This window comes from Pan paniscus, chromosome 1 (genome assembly GCF_029289425.2).
Source record: "Pan paniscus chromosome 1, NHGRI_mPanPan1-v2.0_pri, whole genome shotgun sequence".
NCBI lineage: Eukaryota > Metazoa > Chordata > Mammalia > Primates > Hominidae > Pan > Pan paniscus.
Window position 1 is genome coordinate 10269216 of NC_073249.2, and position 20446 is coordinate 10289661.

Consider the following 20446-nt stretch of genomic DNA (forward strand, 5'->3'; position numbering starts at 1 on the left):
AGGAAACTAAGAAGTCATCAAGTCTAACCATGTCTTAGAGTGAATCTTCTTATTTATGCTGATTCAGTTACAGGCAAAATTGAATGACTCTTACTCCCCTCCTTTTAAAAGTAAGAAGTCCAAAAATAATCTGGTGAAAGCACAATAATTTAGTCTACCTCTATTCTGTTTTAATATTAGGCTTTAAAGAATACATTTTGATTATTTGTAAAAATACCTTCCTAAAACATGGAGAAATTGAGAAGGTGGATATGATAGACAGGTCAAGAGGTGATAATTTAATTACACAGTCAATTATTGAGCTATTCATTATTGAAGGCAGATACAGAATTCTTTTGTATCCTCTCTGTGAGTTTTCTTAAATGAAAGATGTTCTCTAAACTGTAACTTAATTATTTTAATACACTTTAAATGAATATATTTAAGAAATCATTTGAAAACATAGTAAGTCATTGTTAAGTCTTTCTCTGAATTTATCTATGGATTATGAATATAAATTTGGTCAAGTCATATGTATCCTCCCACTGTGCTCCAGAGAAAGAATAACAAATGGTTCTTCACATCAGCCTGCAGACTTGCAGCAATGCAAACACCTAAGCCAAATGGAACTCTGTGGACAAAGGATGCTGGATGCGCCCTGCATTTTAATGGTTGGGGAAGAATTACAGCCTCAGGAATTATAGACATGGTCGCTTACTATGATTTGAACTTTAAAAAGAATCACCTCAATTTTATTTTTCTTTTATGTCAAAGTTGTCATTTTCCAGTAGTAAAAGTAAAGTGTATATCCTCCTTTGCTTTCTGTGAGTAAAATTAAAGAAACATACATGCCCTGAAGAGTCCTCGGCAGTCAAATTTTCTCTAGTTTTGTATCCAGTGCCCCTGCACTTCCAAATCTTTTCCGTGGAAAGCTATACGAAGACAATGAAATGTTCTAGCATCCGCTGAATATAATAGATGGAGGAGGCTGCTCGTGGCCAGACGTTGTGGAATCACTCCTCTGATTCCACACATGCTGGCCAGCTGCCCTGATGGCCGAAGGGAATCCATAAATGGATACTTATAATCCATATGCCAAATGATTGAGAAACTATGCTAAAGAAGACCATACCCACTTTTTGATGGGGTTGTTTGTTTTTTTCTTGTAAATTTGTTTGAGTTCACTGTAGATTATGGATATTAGCCCTTTGTCAGATGAGTAGGTTGCGAAAATTTTCTCCCATGTTGTAGGTTGCCTGTTCACTCTGATGGTAGTTTCTTTTGCTGTGCAGAAGCTCCTTAGTTTAATTAGATCCCATTTGTCAATTTTGGCTTTTGTTGCCATTGCTTTTGGTGTTTTGGACATGAAGTCCTTGCCCACGCCTATGTCCTGAATGGTAATGCCTAGGTTTTCTTCTAGGGTTTTTATGGTTTTAGGTCTAACGTTTAAATCTTTAATCCATCTTGAATTGATTTTTGTATAAGGTGTAAGGAAGGGATCCAGTTTCAGCTTTCTACATATGGCTAGCCAGTTTTCCCAGCACCATTTATTAAATAGGGAATCCTTTCCCCATTGCTTGTTTTTCTCAGGTTTGTCAAAGATCAGATAGTTGTAGGTAAGTGGCGTTATTTCTGAGGGCTCTGTTCTGTTCCATTGATCTATATCTCTGTTTTGGTACCAGTACCATGCTGTTTTGGTTACTGTACATGAACAGACACTTCTCAAAAGAAGACATTTATGCAGCCAAAAAACACATGAAAAAATGCTCACCATCACTGGCCATCAGAGAAATGCAAATCAAAACCACTATGAGATATCATCTCACACCAGTTAGAATGGCAATCATTAAAAAGTCAGGAAACAACAGGTGCTGGAGAGGATGTGGAGAAATAGGAACACTTTTACACTGTTGGTGGGACTGTAAACTAGTTCAACCATTGTGGAAGTCAGTGTGGCGATTCCTCAGGGATCTAGAACTAGAAACACCATTTGACCCAGCCATCCCATTACTGGGTATATACCCAAATGACTATAAATCATGCTGCTATAAAGACACATGCACACGTATGTTTATTGCGGCACTATTCACAATAGCAAAGACTTGGAACCAACTCAAATGTCCAACAATGATAGACTGGGTTAAGAAAATGTGGCACATATACACCATGGAATACTATGCAGCCATAAAAAATGATGAGTTCATGTCCTTTGTAGGGACATGGATGAAACTGGAAACCATCATTCTCAGTAAACTATCACAAGAACAAAAAACCAAACACTGCATATTCTCACTCATAGGTGGGAATTGAACAATGAGATCACATGGACACAGGAAGGGGAATATCACACTCTGGGGACTGTGGTGGGGAGGGGGGAGGGGGGAGGGACAGCATTGGGAGATATACCTAATGCTAGATGACGAGTTAGTGGGTGCAGCGCACCAGCATGGCACATGTATACATATGTAACTAACCTGCACATTGTGCACATGTACCCTAAAACTTAAAGTATAATAAAAAATAAAATAAAATAAAATAAAAAATAAAAAAAAGAAGACCATACCAATCATTTCACAAACATAAAGCAATACATTTAAAGACTATCCCAACATTATCAATTCATTAAACACTGACTTAGCATGCAGTGCCATACCCTGGATAGTGATGATGACGCCGCAGAGGATGATGGTTTCAGCAGCCCAGATGCCCCTCATGACCACACACTCATTTCCCCAGTGCAGGGAACACTGGCTGCTCTCAGATGGGTCCATTTCCAGGGAATTGCCCACAGCCGAAGGAAGCTGCCTCACTCACAGCTATGCCACTTCTTCTCTAAAGGCAGCTCCAATGCAGTGTTTGTTTAACAGAGGAGGGTGGGATAAAGTTTGTGAATTTGGTCAACTCTGATGAGTCCTGCTAGCTCTGGAGCTCTTCAAGGGATCAACGGAGCTCTCTGTTGTAACTGCAGCGTGGTGCAGCTTCTCCCTCTGCCCAATCCTACTTCCCTCATTCACTTAAAGAATTTGTTGCAGAGAGGGCTCCCCAGCAGATCTTCCTCACGTAAATCGGTTTCATTGTCTGTTTCTTGGCAAGTAGATCCATGATAGGAACAAAGATAATTAAGACTTAGCATCTATCCTCAAGGATCTTAGAATAAGGATGGAATGGCATGCAAACAAGCAAATATTATCATCCTAAAGGATTCCATAGTATATGGATAAGCAGAATATATGGAAGCACCAAGGAGTGATCAGTAACACCTAAGGAAGAAGTGATAGAAAGGGGCATCCTGAGAGACATCAGTACAGTATAACACAGCATCAGTCCCTGTGGCACTGCTCTCACTGTCCACAGTATGACATTGCATGACAAATAAATGTTCATTGAATTAATAATGTTGAGATAGTTTTAAAATTTATCAATTTATTGTTCATTGTTTTAATCATTGTATCATTTTCAAGGAAAGGTCAACAAGAAGGTAAATGTTGGTGGTGGGTTAGAAATGATCAATAAAACTTCAACAGACAGAGTAATAATAGGACATGCCAGGCAAAGAGAATAGCATTTTAAAAACTGCAGACATGGCCAAGTGTGGTGGCTTACGCCTGTAATCCCAGCATGTTGGGAGGCCGAGGCAGGTGGATTGCCTGAGGTCAGGAGCTTGAGACCAGCCTGGCTAACATGGAGAAAACCCATCTCTACTAAAAATACAAAAAAAAATTAGCCGGGCGTGATGGCATGTGCATGTAATCCCAGCTACTTGGGAAGCTGAGGCAGGAGAATTGCTTGAACCCAGGAGGCAGAGGTTGCAGTGAGCTGAGATCATGCCATTGCACTCCAGCCTGGGCGACAAGAGTGAAACTCCATCTCAAAAACAAAACAAAACAAAACAAAACTGCAGACAGGTATATCTTCAGAGAGGCACAAGTAGTTTGGAATGACTTCAGCAGGAAGACAAAGCTGGCACGGAAGTCAAGAGTTAGATTGCAGATGTTGACCCGTGGCCTTAATTTTTAATCCAAGAGCTGTTGCTTTCCTTCATAAACTTTAAAACTTTAAAAAATATATTATGAATGAGTTGTGGTATTAGTTTATGTGACCTTTATGCTGAAGTAACCTGAAGTCTTCAAAATACACTGGCTTAAATTAGATTGAAATACTTCTTTCCCATTATCAGTTCAATATCAGTGGGACAAACTGGCAGGGGGCCTTGCTTTCAGGGATATAACTTCCTTCCATCTTTTAGCTCTGCCTTCCCCTAACTGGTGTCCTGGAAGTTGGGACGCTGCCCTGTGAGTTAACACAGAGAAGAGTCACTGGAGAGAGAACAACAGTTCTGTTCATGTTTTAATGTCAAGTTTGAAATGAGTCACTTCCTCTCACTTTCCCTTGGCTTGTTCTTAGCCAGGTGACACATCTATTCTTAGAGGACCTGGGACCTGGATGGCCATGAGCCAAGCTTACCTATGTGGAAAAGAGGGAGCACCAGCACTATCCGAAGAGGAGAAAAGGACACGGGAACATTCAGTGGATTCCATCGTCGTTGCCAATGTTTTCAGAACTTGCGGTTCTTACATCATAACCAAGATTTCTGCCCTCGATTATAAACCAGGGCCTGCATTTTTATATGGCAAAAATCAGCTGGTTCTGCTAGAAGTTATTAACCTCAAAGGGCCTAGTTCTTGGTTCAATACATGCAGAAGTCAATAAAAAAAATTACATAAGCTAAGAAAATCTTTTATATGCTTAAAAGGCAATATATAAATATTTTGAAAGTATCCAATGAAAAATTTATTTAAAAAATATGCTGTAATGAAAATTGTGATGAATAAGGAAATTATCTTTGATAAAACTTTATGAATTAAAAAATACTGGCATTCCAACAGAGGTTTTAAAATGTAATTATGTATTAAATAAAAACATATATAGTAAAAAAATGTCCTGAAAATACTGGTTTTTTTGTTTGTCTTTTTTTTTTTTTTTTTTTGAGATGGAGTCTTGCTCTGTCACCCAGGCTGGATATAGTGGCATGATCTTGGCTCACTGCAAGCTCTTGTTTGTCTTTATTTATTTATTTACTTATTTATTTCTTTATTTTTTAAACAAATGGAGCACTTCTTATGTTATTTATTTGGTCTCAAATAAGTTGGGTGTTCTTAGTGGAAATAAGCATTTGGAGATGTAAGTTAAATTACAAATGTCATTGCCCTGATGTGAAAATATGGCTAAATTTTTACTGGACATATTGGTCGAGTTTTTAAACCACCTATGTCATCTACTGTTGCAAATGTTAACAGCATAGATAAGAAAAGTACAAATGTAACACCCTTTCCACATGATGTTGAAGGTAGTTTTAGGTTTGGATTGGCATACTCATTCACACAGCTCATGGGCCATAATCTGGCACTATGTTCACTTTAGTTTTCTACAAAAATATAGATCAGGGATTTCAATATATCTGACAGCTTCAGGAGAATTGTCTTCACGGGGAATGCATAGAGTACATAAGAAAATTATTCAGGCAACCTAAGTATCTGCCCATTTATAAGGGATAAAGCCACGTGTGTTGATGCAGAGACCATCCTGGATTCGAATGAGAACATCCACTTTCATTCGCCACAGGAACCAGTATCCTGCAACCTCCCTCGAGCAAAATTTTCAGGTCCCGCAAGAAACAATTTAGAAAATCCACTGCACACAGATCTGAGAGCTGTGTCCCAGTAGTTTTTAATAGCTCATTCTCAGTCTGCCAAGCCCAAATGCAATTCATCAAATATGGAACATTTTTGTAATAAACATCACTGCCTAGTGATAGAGCTGAAATGCCATATTTAACTTAAACCATTAGATTTCCAGGGAAACTGTGCTAAGAGAAGTAAGTCCTGGGTTATTTTTTTCCCATGGAAAAATCATTTAGACTTACCGTTTTTTCTTCATCCCGATCCACTTTGATGAGACTTTTGATGTTAAAAAATATTTTGGCAATAATATGTCTGAAAATGTGACCAACACGTAGCCTTACGTAATTCTGACAAGAAGAATATTGAAAATATTAAGTCATTGGTCAAAAGTTGTAGTTGTCTAAATAATGCTCCTGTATTCCTCATTGCCTGACACTACTTGTGAAAAATCATCATCACTGACTTGTTTTTATTGTTCTAGGCAGATCATCATACCACTTAGGACCAGAATGAGAGCACATATGATTCTTTCTAGTTAACAGTAAAGCCAGCCTATTCCATTCTCCGCTTCATCTCCCTCTCCTATAATTTTATTGCCAGTATGTATGTATTTATCTGTGAGTGTTTACAAATTTTATGTGCCTACCAAGTGAATACAACATTTCATCAGATAAAAAGGATTTAAGAGCTCTTGCTTATAGTTTAATTCTTCTCTGACTTAGAACATAACTTCTAGCAAAATAGTATCCCTACTTCAATGGACTCTTGAGATTAATTTTAAATAGATTTGATTTTGGTTGGAGAGATGAATCTCTATATCTAAATAAATAGAGAGATGATAAATGGATGGACAGATGCATAAGAAGAAATAACAACTCCAAAATTTGTATCTTTATCTAAGACTTTGCTCCTGAACTACAGACTCATTTATATAACTCAGCATCTGAACTCGTATATCTGCAACACATTTTAACGAACAGATCCAACAGTGAACTACATATAATTTTTTTGCACCAAACCTGCTTCACCTACATTTTTACATCATTTAATGACAACTTTATCCTACTTATTGTACAGATGAAAAACTTGAAGTCATTTTTGACTCTTGTGTTTCTTTAAAATTCCATATCCAATCCATCAGAAAATAAGTTAGTTTCAGGTTCAAAATATATCTTGATTCCCAACACTTCTCAGTATCTCACTGTAACGACCTTGATCTGAACTACCATCTTCACTCTCTTGGATAATGTCCTAATGAGTCCCACTGCTTCCATCCTTACATCTGTGGACAATTCTTAATACCGTAGCCAGTGTAGGCCTTTCAAAACATAAGCCAGATGATGTCACTTCTCTGATCAAAACCCTGCAAAGACTCCCATTTTACTCAGAGCAAATGGCACACATGATACAGTGACCCTCAAGACTGATGTGACCTTCCCTGCTCTTGGCAATGTTATATCCTTTTCATCATTAAGTACTGAAAGAAATATGAATGCACCTCTGCAGATAAGGGCTATCTTAGGGATAAGATATTACCACACCAACGTGTTTTTGGTTATTCTAAAGGAAGGAGTCAGGTTATAAAGCAGAAAAACAAAATAGAAGCAAACTTATAAATAGTGCTTCTTTCTAAAGTCCTGAATATGTGTAACTCTATTGGGAGCAGTGTACGCACAGCCCTAATAAAGGGGTTTTTTGTTTGTTTGATTTTCTTTTTCTTTTCTTTTTTTTTTTTTTTTGAGACGGAGTCTTGCTCTGTCACCAGGCTAGAGTGCAGTGGCGTGATCTCGGCTCACTGCAACCTCCGCCTTCTGGGTTCAATTGATTCTTCTGCCTCAGCCTCCCGAGTAGCTGGGACTACAGGCGCTCCACACCATGCTCAGCTAATTTTTGTATTTTTAGTAGAGACAGGGTTTCACCATGTTGGGCAAGATGGTCTCAATCTCTTGGTCTCATGATCCACCTGCCTTGGCCTCCCGAAGTGCTAGGATTACAGGCATGAAGCACCACACCCAGACAATAAAGCATATTCTATGTCCCATTGCACTAATCATTCATTAGAATGGCAGTGATGTTGACTTCGACAAACCTAATGTGCTAACAACTAGAAAAATTGGGAATTGGGGCTGATAATGAGAGAAAGATTGTACATTAAATGAAAATCTTATTTGTTTATTTATTTATTTTGGACATCAGCCAAAAGAGAAACAAACGAGATTCAACCCCAAAAGTCTGGGCCTTGAGTCCTTTCCTCATTTTGTTGCCTCAAAGTTGCTGAGTTGACTGTGAGGACACTGATAGAGCAGGGAAAACACTTGGAATGTCCCACTTTTGTGTCATGGTGTAGATTTAACCTACATTAACTTCAATAATTTATGGGCTGGGAAGTTGGAGCAGCATTTCTGAAGTGTGTTTGCAAACATGGCCAAACAGACACAGCTCCAAATTTCCATAGTGTTCTGCTTTCTTTGTTACATTATCTGGTCCATATAAGCTGATGCTTTACCCTGAAATTAACATTTTCCTTGCGGGATTGCTGGAATAATTGTATGAATAATTCTGAGATTTGACCATGAGAATAGCTAACTATTTCACTCTTCATCTTTTAATTTTCTGGGAGCCATTATCCAAAGAGAAGATCCACTGCTATCCTATGTGCTCCCTTGTCAAAACACACCATATGAAAAGAGAGAGTGAGGTACCGTGTGGAGTTTGCTTCTCTATGAGCCCTTTCTTAAGGCACCATCAGTAAAGGAGAAGGATGCACAAGGAGCATGGCATTGGGGGAGGAGGAGAAATCAATATTATACCATTTTCCCTCCCTTGGTACCACTAACCATGGAGATTTGCTTCACCTTTCTCAGTGTCCTATAGAAAAAATAGACTCATCCATCACTTTACTTGGCTTCTGAATCAGTCAGGTTAAGCAAAGCACTGTAAAAAGTCAACCACAAAATTCTGTGGCTTCATACAATAGAAATCGATTTCTTGTTTGCATAAAGTCCTAAGAGTTGTGAGAGACAGCAAGAGGCTCTGCTCCATACTGTCATTCGGGAACCCAGATTTATTGTATATCTTAGGGCTTAGAGTCTTCTGATGGCCAATGTATGAGGGAGGAGAGAGAGAGTAGGAATGATTGCCTGAAGGCTTTTTTAGGGGGTCGATTCCCAAGCCACATTCCTGTTTGTCTATAACATGGTCACCATTAACTGCAAGGGAGGGTCCCAAATGTGATCTAGCATTGTGTGCAGAAGAAAAAGAAAATGTGTTTTGGTGAATGCATAGCAATTCCGGCTGCAACTTTTGTAACTCCACACGTTCTTAAGGTCTCTCCTTAGTTAGTGGCCACTCCTTCAGAGTGTTCTTTGAAGATTACTTCTCTCGACAACCAACTCCAGACATTGGTGCCTAAGGGAGATCTGGGCCCTCTGGGTTCTCTATAGCTCTTAATCATAGTTTGGAAAGTCTTCTGTATCACACATTTTACCTTTTTTCATTTTTTTGTCTCATTTTTCTTTTCTTTTCTACTTCCTTCCTCTTTTTCTTTTTCCCTGTATTTTTAAAAATGTATTATTCTCTGTCTTACACATTAAAGCCTTGCTCGAATATTTGATAAACTTTGCTTGTCCTTGCATGCTTAAAGAAAATCACTAAGGACACTGGATATTCTATATGCACAGGCTTGTCAACTGGTAGGCTTATCGGTAAGGTAATATGTCAGAGAACCGTGTGTGTGTGTGTGTGTGTGTGTGTGTGTACGTACTCTCACACACGCTGTATATGTGGATGTACCTATGGAAGGGAGGGTTTTGTCAGTTGCCGTTATTCTTGGAAAGAAATGGAGTAAGGGGGCTGGAGTGGGAGTCTCGCTATTCTATGCGTGGAGTTTTCCTAATGCCCCTTTTCCATTATGGCCTCTTTCTACCCACTGTGTCTTTAAGGGAAATTACTCTGGCCATTTTAAAGTAAAATGTATTTTTTCGTTCCATATGAATTTCAAAATAGTTTTTTCTAATTCTGTGAAGAATGTCAATGGTAGTTTGATGGGAATAGCACTGAATCTATAAATTGCTTTCAGTAATATGGCCAGTATGATTCTTTCTATCCAGCATCATAGAATATTTTTCCATTTGTTTGTGTCCTCTCAGATTTCCTTGAGCAGTTGTTTGTAGTTCTCCTCAAAGAGGTCCTTCACTTCCCTTGTTATCTCTATTCCTAGGTATTTTATTCTCTTTGTAGCAACTGTGAATGGGTGTTCATTCATAATTTGCTCTCTGGTTGTCTATTGTTGGTGTATAGGAACTCTTGTGATTTTTGCATATTGGTTTTGTACCCTGAGACTTTGCTGAAGTTGCTTATCAGCTTAAGAAGCTTTTGGGCTGAGACGATGGAATTTTCTAGATATAGGATCATGTCATCTACAAACAGACAATTTTACTTCTTCTCTTTCTATTTGAATATGCTTTATTTCTTTCTCTTGCCTGATTGCCATGGCCAGAACTTCCAATACTATGTTGAATAGGAGTGGAGAGAGATGGCATATTTGCCTTGTGCCAGTTTTCAAGGGGAATGCTTCCAGCCTTTGCCCATTCAGTATGACATTGGCTGTTGGTTTGTCATTAATGGCTCTTATTATTTTGAGGTATGTTCCTTCAATACCTAGTTTATTGAGAGTTTTTAACATGAAGGGATGTTGAATTTTATCAAATGCCTTTTCTGTGTCTATTGGGATAATCATATGATTTAGCCAAGACAATCCTAAGCACAAAGAACAAAGCTGGAGGCATCATGCTACCTGACTTCAAACTATACTGGAAGACTACAATAACCAAAACAACAAGGTACTGGTACAAAAACAGACATGTAGACCAATGGAACAGAATAGACAACTCAAAAATAAGACTTCACATCTACAATCATCTGATCTTCAACAAACCTGACAGAAACAAGCAATGTGAAAAGGAGTCCCTATTGAATAAATGGTGCTGGGAGAACTGACTAGCCATATGTAGAAAATTGAAACTGGACCCCTTCGTTACAGCTTTTACAAAAATTAACTTAAGATGTATTAACGACTTAAATGTAATACCCAAAAGAATAAAAAACCCTAGAAGAAAATCTAGGCAAGGCACACTTGGTTTCCCAAGTCACCCGCTTGGCCCTCTTCTAAGTTATACTTTCCTTCTTTTCTTTTATTTCCTTACTATCTAAAGCTTTTTAATAAACTCTCACTCCTGCTCTGAAACCTGCATGGTCTCTCCTTCTGCATTCTGCCCCTCAGTTGAATTCTTTCTTCTGAGGAAGCAAGAAAAAAAGAAAGAAAGAAAGAAAAATGCAAAAAAGAAAAAAAATCTAGGCAATATGATTCAGGACATAGGCACAGGCAAAGATTTCATGACAAAAACATCAAAAGCAATAGCAACAAAAGCAAAAATTGACAAATGTAATCTAAATAAACTAAAGAGCTTCTGCACAGCAAAGGAAACTATCATCAGAGCAAACAGACAACCTACAGAATGGGAGAAAATTTTTGCAACTTATTCATCTGATAAAGGTCTAACATCCAGACCCTACAAGGAACTTAAACAAATTTACAAGAAAAAAACAACCCCATTAAAAAGTGGGCAAAGGACATGAACAACTACTTCTCAAAAAACGACATTTATGTGGCCAACAAACATATGAAAAAAAACTCAACATCACTGATTATTAGAGAAATGCAAATCAAAACCACAGTGAGATACCATCTTATGCCAGTCAGAATGGTGATTATCAGAACCTCAACAGATGCTAGCAACACTGCAGAGAGATAGAAACATGTTTACACTGTTGGTAGGAGTGTAAATTAGTTCAACCATTGTGGAAGATATTGTGACGATTCCTCAAAGACCTAGAACCAGAAATACCATTGGACTCAGCAATCCCATTACTGGGTATATAGCCAAAGGAATATAAAATCATTCTACTATAAAGAGACATACACGTGTATGTTCATTGCAGCACTATTCACAATAGCAAAGACATGGAATCAACCCAAATGCCCATCAATGGTAGACTGGATAAAGAAAATGTGGCACATATATACCATGGAATATTATGCAGCCATAAAAAGGAATAAGATCCTGTTCTTTGCAGGGACATTGATGGAGCTGGAAGCCATTATCCTCAGCAAACTAATGCAGGAACAGAAAACCAAACACTGCATGTTCTCACTCTTAACTGGGAGCTGAACGAGAACACATGCACACAGAGAAGGGACAACTCACACTGGGGCCTGTTGAGGGTGGGGGAGGGAGAACATCAGGAAAAATAGCTAATGCATGCTGGGCTTAATACCTAGGTGATGGGCTGATAGGCGCAGCAAACCACCACTGCACACATTTACCTATGTAACCAACCTGCACATCCTGCACATGTATCCCAGAACTTAAAATAACATTTCCAAAAAAGATAAAATGTATTTAATATAGCAGATAGTAGTCTTAGACAAATACACTGGAAAAGTTAGAGAAGTAGCTCCAGGTAGGATCTTCAGGATTTAACCCCAATAAAACACTCCAGAACTGGCCTGTGAAAAGTCTGCCTGCCACACTGAGGAAAGTGAGGAATGAGAAAATTATCACTGGATCTGTTGGTTCCAGGAATAAACTCTACCTGCATTCCATGATTAAGAAACCAGAGTAAAAAACATTCAACTTAAAGAATATATTGCTTTAGCAACAATTAAGAAGCCACTGTTGAAAGGGCATGGTGGCTCACGCCTGTAATCCCAGAACTTTGGGAGGCAGAGGCAAGCGGATCACCTGAGATCAAGAGTTCAAGACCAGCCTGACCAACATGGTGAAACCCTATCTCTACTAAAAATACAAAATTAGCTGGGCGTGCTGGCGGATGCCTGTAATCCCAGCTACTCAGGAGGCTGAGGCAGAAGAATCGCTTGAATCCAGGAGGCAGAAGTTGCAGTGAGCTGAGATTGCAGCATTGGACTCCAGCCTGGGCAACAAGAGCAAAACTCAGTCTCAAAATTAAAAAAAAAAAAAAAAAAAAAAAAAAAAAAAAAACCGCTGTTAACTTTGAGCCAACCACACCTACTAGATAAATATGGCAAAATTGTCCAATCTGCTCCTTGTCTCTTGCCACTGAGAAAACCAGCAAGCGGACAGAACGTTGTTAACACAGTCTCAGATACTATACTTCCTTGCCTATGGGTGCCATTAGAGATGTGAGAAGCAGTAAGCATTTGACTTTCATGTGGAAATTAAACCAAAACTCCAGCTCTAGAAGAAATACTTTCTACTTTTTTTGACTTCTGCGGTGCAAGATGGCATGGTACTAATCAACTGTTCTTTATCCTTGATCTTAAAAGTTCCCTGGTTAAAGTTTCCCAGAATAGGATGGGGAAGGAGATCCAGTTCTAATTGCTATCCTGTATTTTCCCAGTCTTCCCCCTTTTCAGCTCCCTGCCTTGCCTACACTTTTTGAGTAAATAGTTCCTCTGATATTTAAGCCCCTCTAGATTGTTTCCAAAAGAGTAAATTATGCTTATTGATCTCCCCTTCCAGGCACTTGCTATGCAGCTTTTCAGCCCTCTGAAGTCCTCCATATGTTTTCTATCTTCCAAAAGATATTCTAAGAAATATTGACCACACTTGCACTTGTTCACTGCTGCTTTATCTTCTGATAGCTTTGTTCTTGCAGGGATAAATGGTTTTAGCTATAGTACTCTTACTGAGTTAGGTTTTAGGAGAAAACAGAGATAAATGTGTCCAGCAAATCAAGTTTAACCTAAAGTCCACTCACCCTTTTACATCTTCAGATTTTCTAAGGCGGTCATTCCATTGCTTTACAGGTTGTAAACACCATGTGCAGGCCAATAACTCAGAAATTTGTGTTTTCATCCTGGATTTTACTGAAGAACTCCAGATTCATATATTCCACTGCTAACTTGACATGCCTTTTTCAATCTTTAATAGACATCATGGATATAAGTCTACCAAAATAGAATTATTGATTATGTTCTCTTCTGTTTTTTTCCATAGCATCTAAAAGACATGTAAACAGACAATTTAGAGAGTTCTACATTCTAGTTTGTTTGATAAGAAGAAAAATCACTTATTATTAAATACGAATCCTTCAACCTCTCAATAGGATCAATTCATTCTCTTTCAACTTCAGTCATTGATTTCCGTGTTTCAAATTTCCCTGTATCCACTCTTTCTACACACACACATATACACATCCCCTAAACATTTTGATTTTTGGTTTTCTTTCTCAGGTTAGAAGTAATCTTCCCTATATATAAGTCAAAGACATAAAAATAGCTGATTAGACAGCTGATCCACCCATAAGAACTTTTTTCAATCTTGGAGATTATTAAAGATCTTTTTGAAATTAGAAATCTGAATTTAAAACAAGTTGTTTTGTTTTAGTATTCTGTTCAGTGTGCAAAATTATCCCCAGATATATAGAGAGTATATTTGTTTTATTGCTCTAATTCATCATGCTTCTCATTTACTGTGTAATGAGACTTTGGGCTGCAGGCCTCAATTAAATATTGCATACATTGTTCATGACAGAAAACCATACCATCAATAAGCATTCAGATTTTAAACATTTTATTGTAGCCAATAAATAGACTCAAGAAATATATATTCTGGAGGTTAGGCCTACTTTCTGTAATAGAGTGATACATTTAATAATATAAATATGATACGGTGGATATTTTAAGGCACCATAACACAAAGTCATATTTGGAAAGAATATTTTAGGTATTTATTAAAGCTAACAAGATGTTAAGCAAGTGAGGTATATATGCCTAGTTAAAATTTTTCCTAATATTATAAAAAAATAAGTAGTTCTAAAATTATCATAGGAAGAACATCAAGTAAAATGAACAGTCAAACTTACTACATTTTTAAGTTGTGTCTGAAAGTGAAGCATATCTGATTCAAATGGTGTGTGCTTAGTGGTGCCACATGCATTTTCCATAATATTCTAATTAAAATTCTGCTGAAGATATGAAGGAAAATGACAAAAATTCAAAAGTAAAGAAAGGAGACTGGCAGAACACCTACTGCTAGAATCTTGGAAGATTTGACATTAATTATAGGCAGTATCTGGATTAAGAACAATCTTCCAAGGTTTTAGCACATAGTGTACATTGGGGCTGCTTCATGAAGCAGTCTACCTAAAACCATAGGAGGATGTTGAGTACCACCTTCACCATATTTTATCAGGCTTTCATACACAGAGTGAGCACCAACCTGTGCTCCTCATCTGTGGATGTCCTTTTCTGTCTAGGCAATGAATAAACAAGCTCAAACAATTAATGTGTAGAGTCTCGAGTGAACTGATAATTCATTCTGGGAGGCATACTCTCTTGAAAAAAGGCAGGCATGCGCCTTCAGATTAAACTCAGATGGCAATGCATGCTGGAAGATTATAGCATTTCATTTGCTATATCCATCCAGGGGGTTGAGGGTTACACAGTGGGAAATGAGTGGAATTAAAGACAGTCAGAAGCTCCTTTAGAGCAAGACCTTGGTTTGTTTTCTTCACTGTTTCAACTCAGTGTCTAGAACAGTGCCTGACACGCAGTAGTTACTGAACATATGTACAAAGAAAATTGATTGTAAAAGTGGTCTTCAGCTTCATTCCATTGTAAATTTTAGAAAAAATCTAAAAGATATGGGACAGACCACACAATCATTATCATCAGCATTATGAGCATCATTATTTAGAATAATCATGACTAATATTTATAGAGCTCTGTACATAGTGCCCAGCACTCTGCTAAAAACTATTTTATTGTATTTTATCTGCATGACAATCCTGGGATATACCCTATTGTATTACCCTCATTGGAAACAAACCCACTAGCCATCACTAAATGTGGCAGATCTAAAATATGAATAGGCATGGCTCTATGGCCCAGGCTCTTCATTGAACTAAGAAGAAGTCATCCTGTGGCAGACACTGCTAGTTGAATATTTTCCCTCCTAACTTCTATGGCAATATAACCCCAAGTTTTTCTCTTTTTTTGGCTTATTAATATTTATTTATTTATTTTATTTTATTTTACTTTAAGTTCTGGGGTACATGTGCAGAGCTTGCAGGTTTGTTACATAGGTATACATGTGCCATGGTGGTTTACTACACCCATCAACCCATCATCTAGGTTTTAAACCCCTCATGCATTAGGTATTTGTCCTAATGCTCTCCCTCCCTTTGTCCCCCACCCACCGAAAGGCCCTGGTGTGTGATGTTCCCCTCCCTGTGTCCATGTATTCTTATTGTTCAACTCCTCTTATGAGTGAGAACATGCAGTTTTTGGTTTTCTGTTCCTGTGTTAGTTTTCTGAGAATGATGGTTTCCAACTTCATCCATGTCTCTGCAAAGGACATAAACTCATCTTTTTTATGGCTGCATAGTATTCCATGGTGTATATGTGCCATGTTTTCTTTATCCAGTCTATCATTGATGGGCATTTGGGTTGTTTCCAAGTCTTTGCTATTGTGAACAGTGCTGCAATAAATGTACCTGTGCATGTGTCTTTATAGTAGACTGATTTAAAATCCTTTGAACCCCAAGTTTTTCTTTTGGGATATGGCTGCCAGAAATAAAGATGACATTTTAATGGTGCTGTTAAAAGCAAGGTTAGCCATATGACTGTTTCTATCTAAAGTAACGGGGTGGAAGTGATATTTGCAATCCTAGAAACCTTAAGGGAAAAGAGTTGCAGAGAATATTCTTCTTTGCTCCTTCCTTCTTCCCAGGGGTAGCTCTGTACTTGCAGCCTTAGCAGCAGGCACCTCACATGATCATGATTAAGTGTTCTCTTCTTATTATGGGAGTTTCCTAGAGGCACAGACCAAGTTGGTTTATTGTCTTTCCACCAAAGACTGTTGCTTTGGAAGTGTATGACGTAGCTTTTTTGAGAGAAAAAATTGGGATGAGAAAGCCTTAGGAGCCAGTGTGAATAAGATCAGCCTTGAGGCTTAAAAACTACATTCAGACAAAAATATTTGACTGTGGTCTCTTATATAGATAACCGAGCAGAAACAAACAAATCAAAAGCCTTCTGAAAGAGAGTAGAAGTGAACACAAAATTAACTCTGAAAAGCTCTGTCTCCCAAAATCTCCACATCAGGGATTAAGTTTCAACATGCATTTGAAGGGCACAAGCATTCAAACCATAGCACTCTTATCTTGAAATACCCTGGGAAATTTTGAAATCAATAATTGATGACAAATATTTTTTAAAATAAATGAAAAATTTAAGAAAACTAAATTGGACTTCTCTTTTTAAAATGCTACACAGTAAATTATCTGAGAAACTCCTCAGTTTCTAGATGTGGTGGGCTCATCTAGAAATGCTGGACAACATAAAAATACAGCTTTCGACATACATGTCTGAGCTGATAGAGAAGAAAGCAAATTCTTCAGAAGTGAAAATCTTTACACCCATAGGGTCAAAAAAGTTTTGGAGCTATTGCTTGCCTATAGATTATCTGCTCATTCCTGTTGATACTGAATCTAGATATTAATGAGTAAAGAAGTAGAAGACTAGAGGTCATATGGTAGACCCATTCAATAAACCTGAATTTGCTGAAAGTCCACATGTTCAGTGGGCTAACTACATAGAAAAAAAAGAAGAGAGACAGACAGAGACAGAAAAGTATTATATAAACAGAGAGAGTAGGATTTATAATTCTCTTTGGTACTGGATGGAGAGGAGAAAATATTCACTTGAAAACCTCTAAACAAAATTCAATGCTGACTTGGATTCAGGGCAATTCATATTACTTAGGGGTCCAGAAAAACACCAAGCAAAATTTGTATTTTTAAATTATTCCTAGGTTGCAAATATTTCCAGGAAATTAGCAAATATCCTCCTCGGTGTAGGCATTTTGAATCTGGTCTTAAAAATTTTTCTAAACTAAATATGATGAAAAACGTAAACTCACAATTGAAAATCTTAAAATTTATGGGAGAAAATAGAAAAGGAATGAGCATCAACAAAACCAACAAAATGTACAACTGCAGATATGAGAGTGAAATATAATCAATATAATACTGATTTATTGTCAAACCCTAAAAATAGAAAATCAAAATTGTGATAAAAATTAAAATTTATCAAAGTGACCAAGCATATTTGATTAAAACCAAAAATAATTTCAAGAAAATAAGAATGTAAAAATTGATTTAAAAAACAGTCAGTGGTTTAATTAAGTTCCATCTATTTATCTTTGTTTTGTTGCATTTGCTTTTGGATCCTGGGTCATGAAGTCTTTGTCTAATCCAATGTCTAGAAGGGTTTTTCTGATGTTATCTTCTAGAAATTTTTTAGTTTAAGGTCTTCGATCCATCTTGAGTTGAATTTTGTATAAGGTGAGAGATGAGGAACCAGTTTCATTCTCCTATATGTGGCTAGCCAATTATCCCAGCACCATTTGTTGGATAGGGTGTTCCCCATAAAAACGTAAAGTGGGGAACACTTTGTCTAAGATCAGTTTGCTTTGTCTAAGATCAGTTGGCTGTATTTGGGTTTATTTCTGGATTCTCTATGCTGTTTCACTGCTCTACATGCTTATTTTTATGCCAGTACCATGCTGCTTTGGTGATTATGGCCTTATAGTATAGTTTGAAGTCAGGTAATGTGATGCCTACAGATTTGTTCCTTTTGCTTAGTCTTGCTTTGGCTATGTGGGCTCTTTTTTGGTTCCATATGAATTTTAGTCTGTGAAGAATGATAGTGGCATTTTGCTGGGAATTGCATGAATTTGCATATTGCTTTTGGCAGTATAGTCATTTTCACAATATTAATTCTACCCATCCATGAGCATGGGATGTATTTCCATTTGTCTGTGATTTCTTTCAGCAGTGTTTTGTAGTATTCCTTATGAGGTCTTTCACCTGCTTGGTTAGGTATATTCCTAAGTGTTTCATTTTTTTGCAGTTATTGCAAAAGTAGTTGAGTTCTTTATTTGATTCTCGGCTTGATTGCTGTTGGTGTGTAACAGAGCTACTGATTGTGTACCTTAATTTTGTATCCTGAAACTTTGCTGAATTCATTTATCAGTTCTAGGAGCTTTTTGGAGGATATGCACAAAAAAAGCAACAGTCAGCAGAGTAAACAGAGAACCCACAGAGCGGGAGAAGATATTCACAATCTATACATCTGACAAAGGAATAATATCCAGAATGTACAATGAACTCAAACAAACTAGCAAGAAAAAAAGCAATCCCATCAAAAAGTGGGCTAAGGACATGAATAAATAATTCTCAAAAGAAGATATACAAATGGCCAACAAACATATGAAAGAATGCTCAACATCACTAATGATCAGGGAAATGCAAATCAAAACCACAGTGTGATACCATCTTACTCCTGAAAGAATGGCCATAATCAAAAAATCAAAAAATAATAGATGTTGGCATGGATGTGGTGAAAAGGGAACACTTCTACACCGCTGGTGGGAATGCAAACTAGTACAACAACTATGGAAAACAGTGTGGAGATTCCTTAAAGAACTAAAAATAGAACTACCATTTGTTCCAGCAATCCCTCTACTGGGTAACTACCCAGAGGAAAAGAAGTCATTATATGAAAAAGATACTTACACGTGCATGTTTATAGCTGCACAATTCACAATTGCTAAAATATGAAACCAATCCAAGTGCCCATCAATCAATGAGTGGATAAAGAAATTGTGATTATATATATATATATATATACACACACACATACATATGTATATCTATATATACACTATATATACTGTATATATAGTGTATATAAAATATACTATATATATTTATATTTATACAATATATAAATTTATATACACTATATGTAGATATATATGATAGAATATCATATATATATACACACACATACCACAGACACACACACACACACACACACACGATAGAATACTACTCAGCCATAAAAAGCAACAAATTAATGGCATTTGCAGCAACCTGGATGGAACTGCAGACTATTATTCTAAGTGAAGAAACTCAGGAATGGAAAAACCAAACATTGTATGTTCTCACTCGTAAGTGGGAGCTAAGCTAAAAGGATGCAAACGCATAAGAATGATACAGTAGACTTTGGGAACTCGGAGGAAAGGTAGGGAGGAGGGTGAGGGAGAAAAGACTATAAATTGGGCTCAGTGTACACTACTCAGATGATGGGTGCACCAAAATCTCACAAATTACCACTAAAGAACTTACTCATGTAACCAAATACCACCTGTGCCCCCAAGACGTTTAGAAATAAAAAATATTTTTAAAAAATCAGTGGGTGGAGTGAGCAGATGATAAGAAACATTTGCGGGGAGTGTAAATTGAGTATCATATCCGAAAAAAGAAAACCCAAAATGAAAGTCACAAAGACAGGAGATGGGAAGTGTGACAGAGAGGCACATGAAAATAAAGAAGAGAACAAGAAATACTTTGATATATACCAAAGAGGATAGAAATAATTGAAGAAATGCAATTTTCAAAATCTATTAATCAAATATATGAATTAATACTCAATATTCCAGTATCGATGAAAGACACAGGTTCTCAGATTCAGGAAGATCAATAATTCCAAACAGGAATAACAAGTATGAATCTATACCCAGAAATATATGAAAGAAAATCAGAGTATAAAATAAAATCAAAAAGAGTATTTTAAAAGCACCCAAAAATAAGGGCTAGACTGCCTACAAAGGAAAGGCAATTAATGTAATAATTTTTTCCCTCCTTGTAACAATGGCAGCCAGAAGACAGTGGAG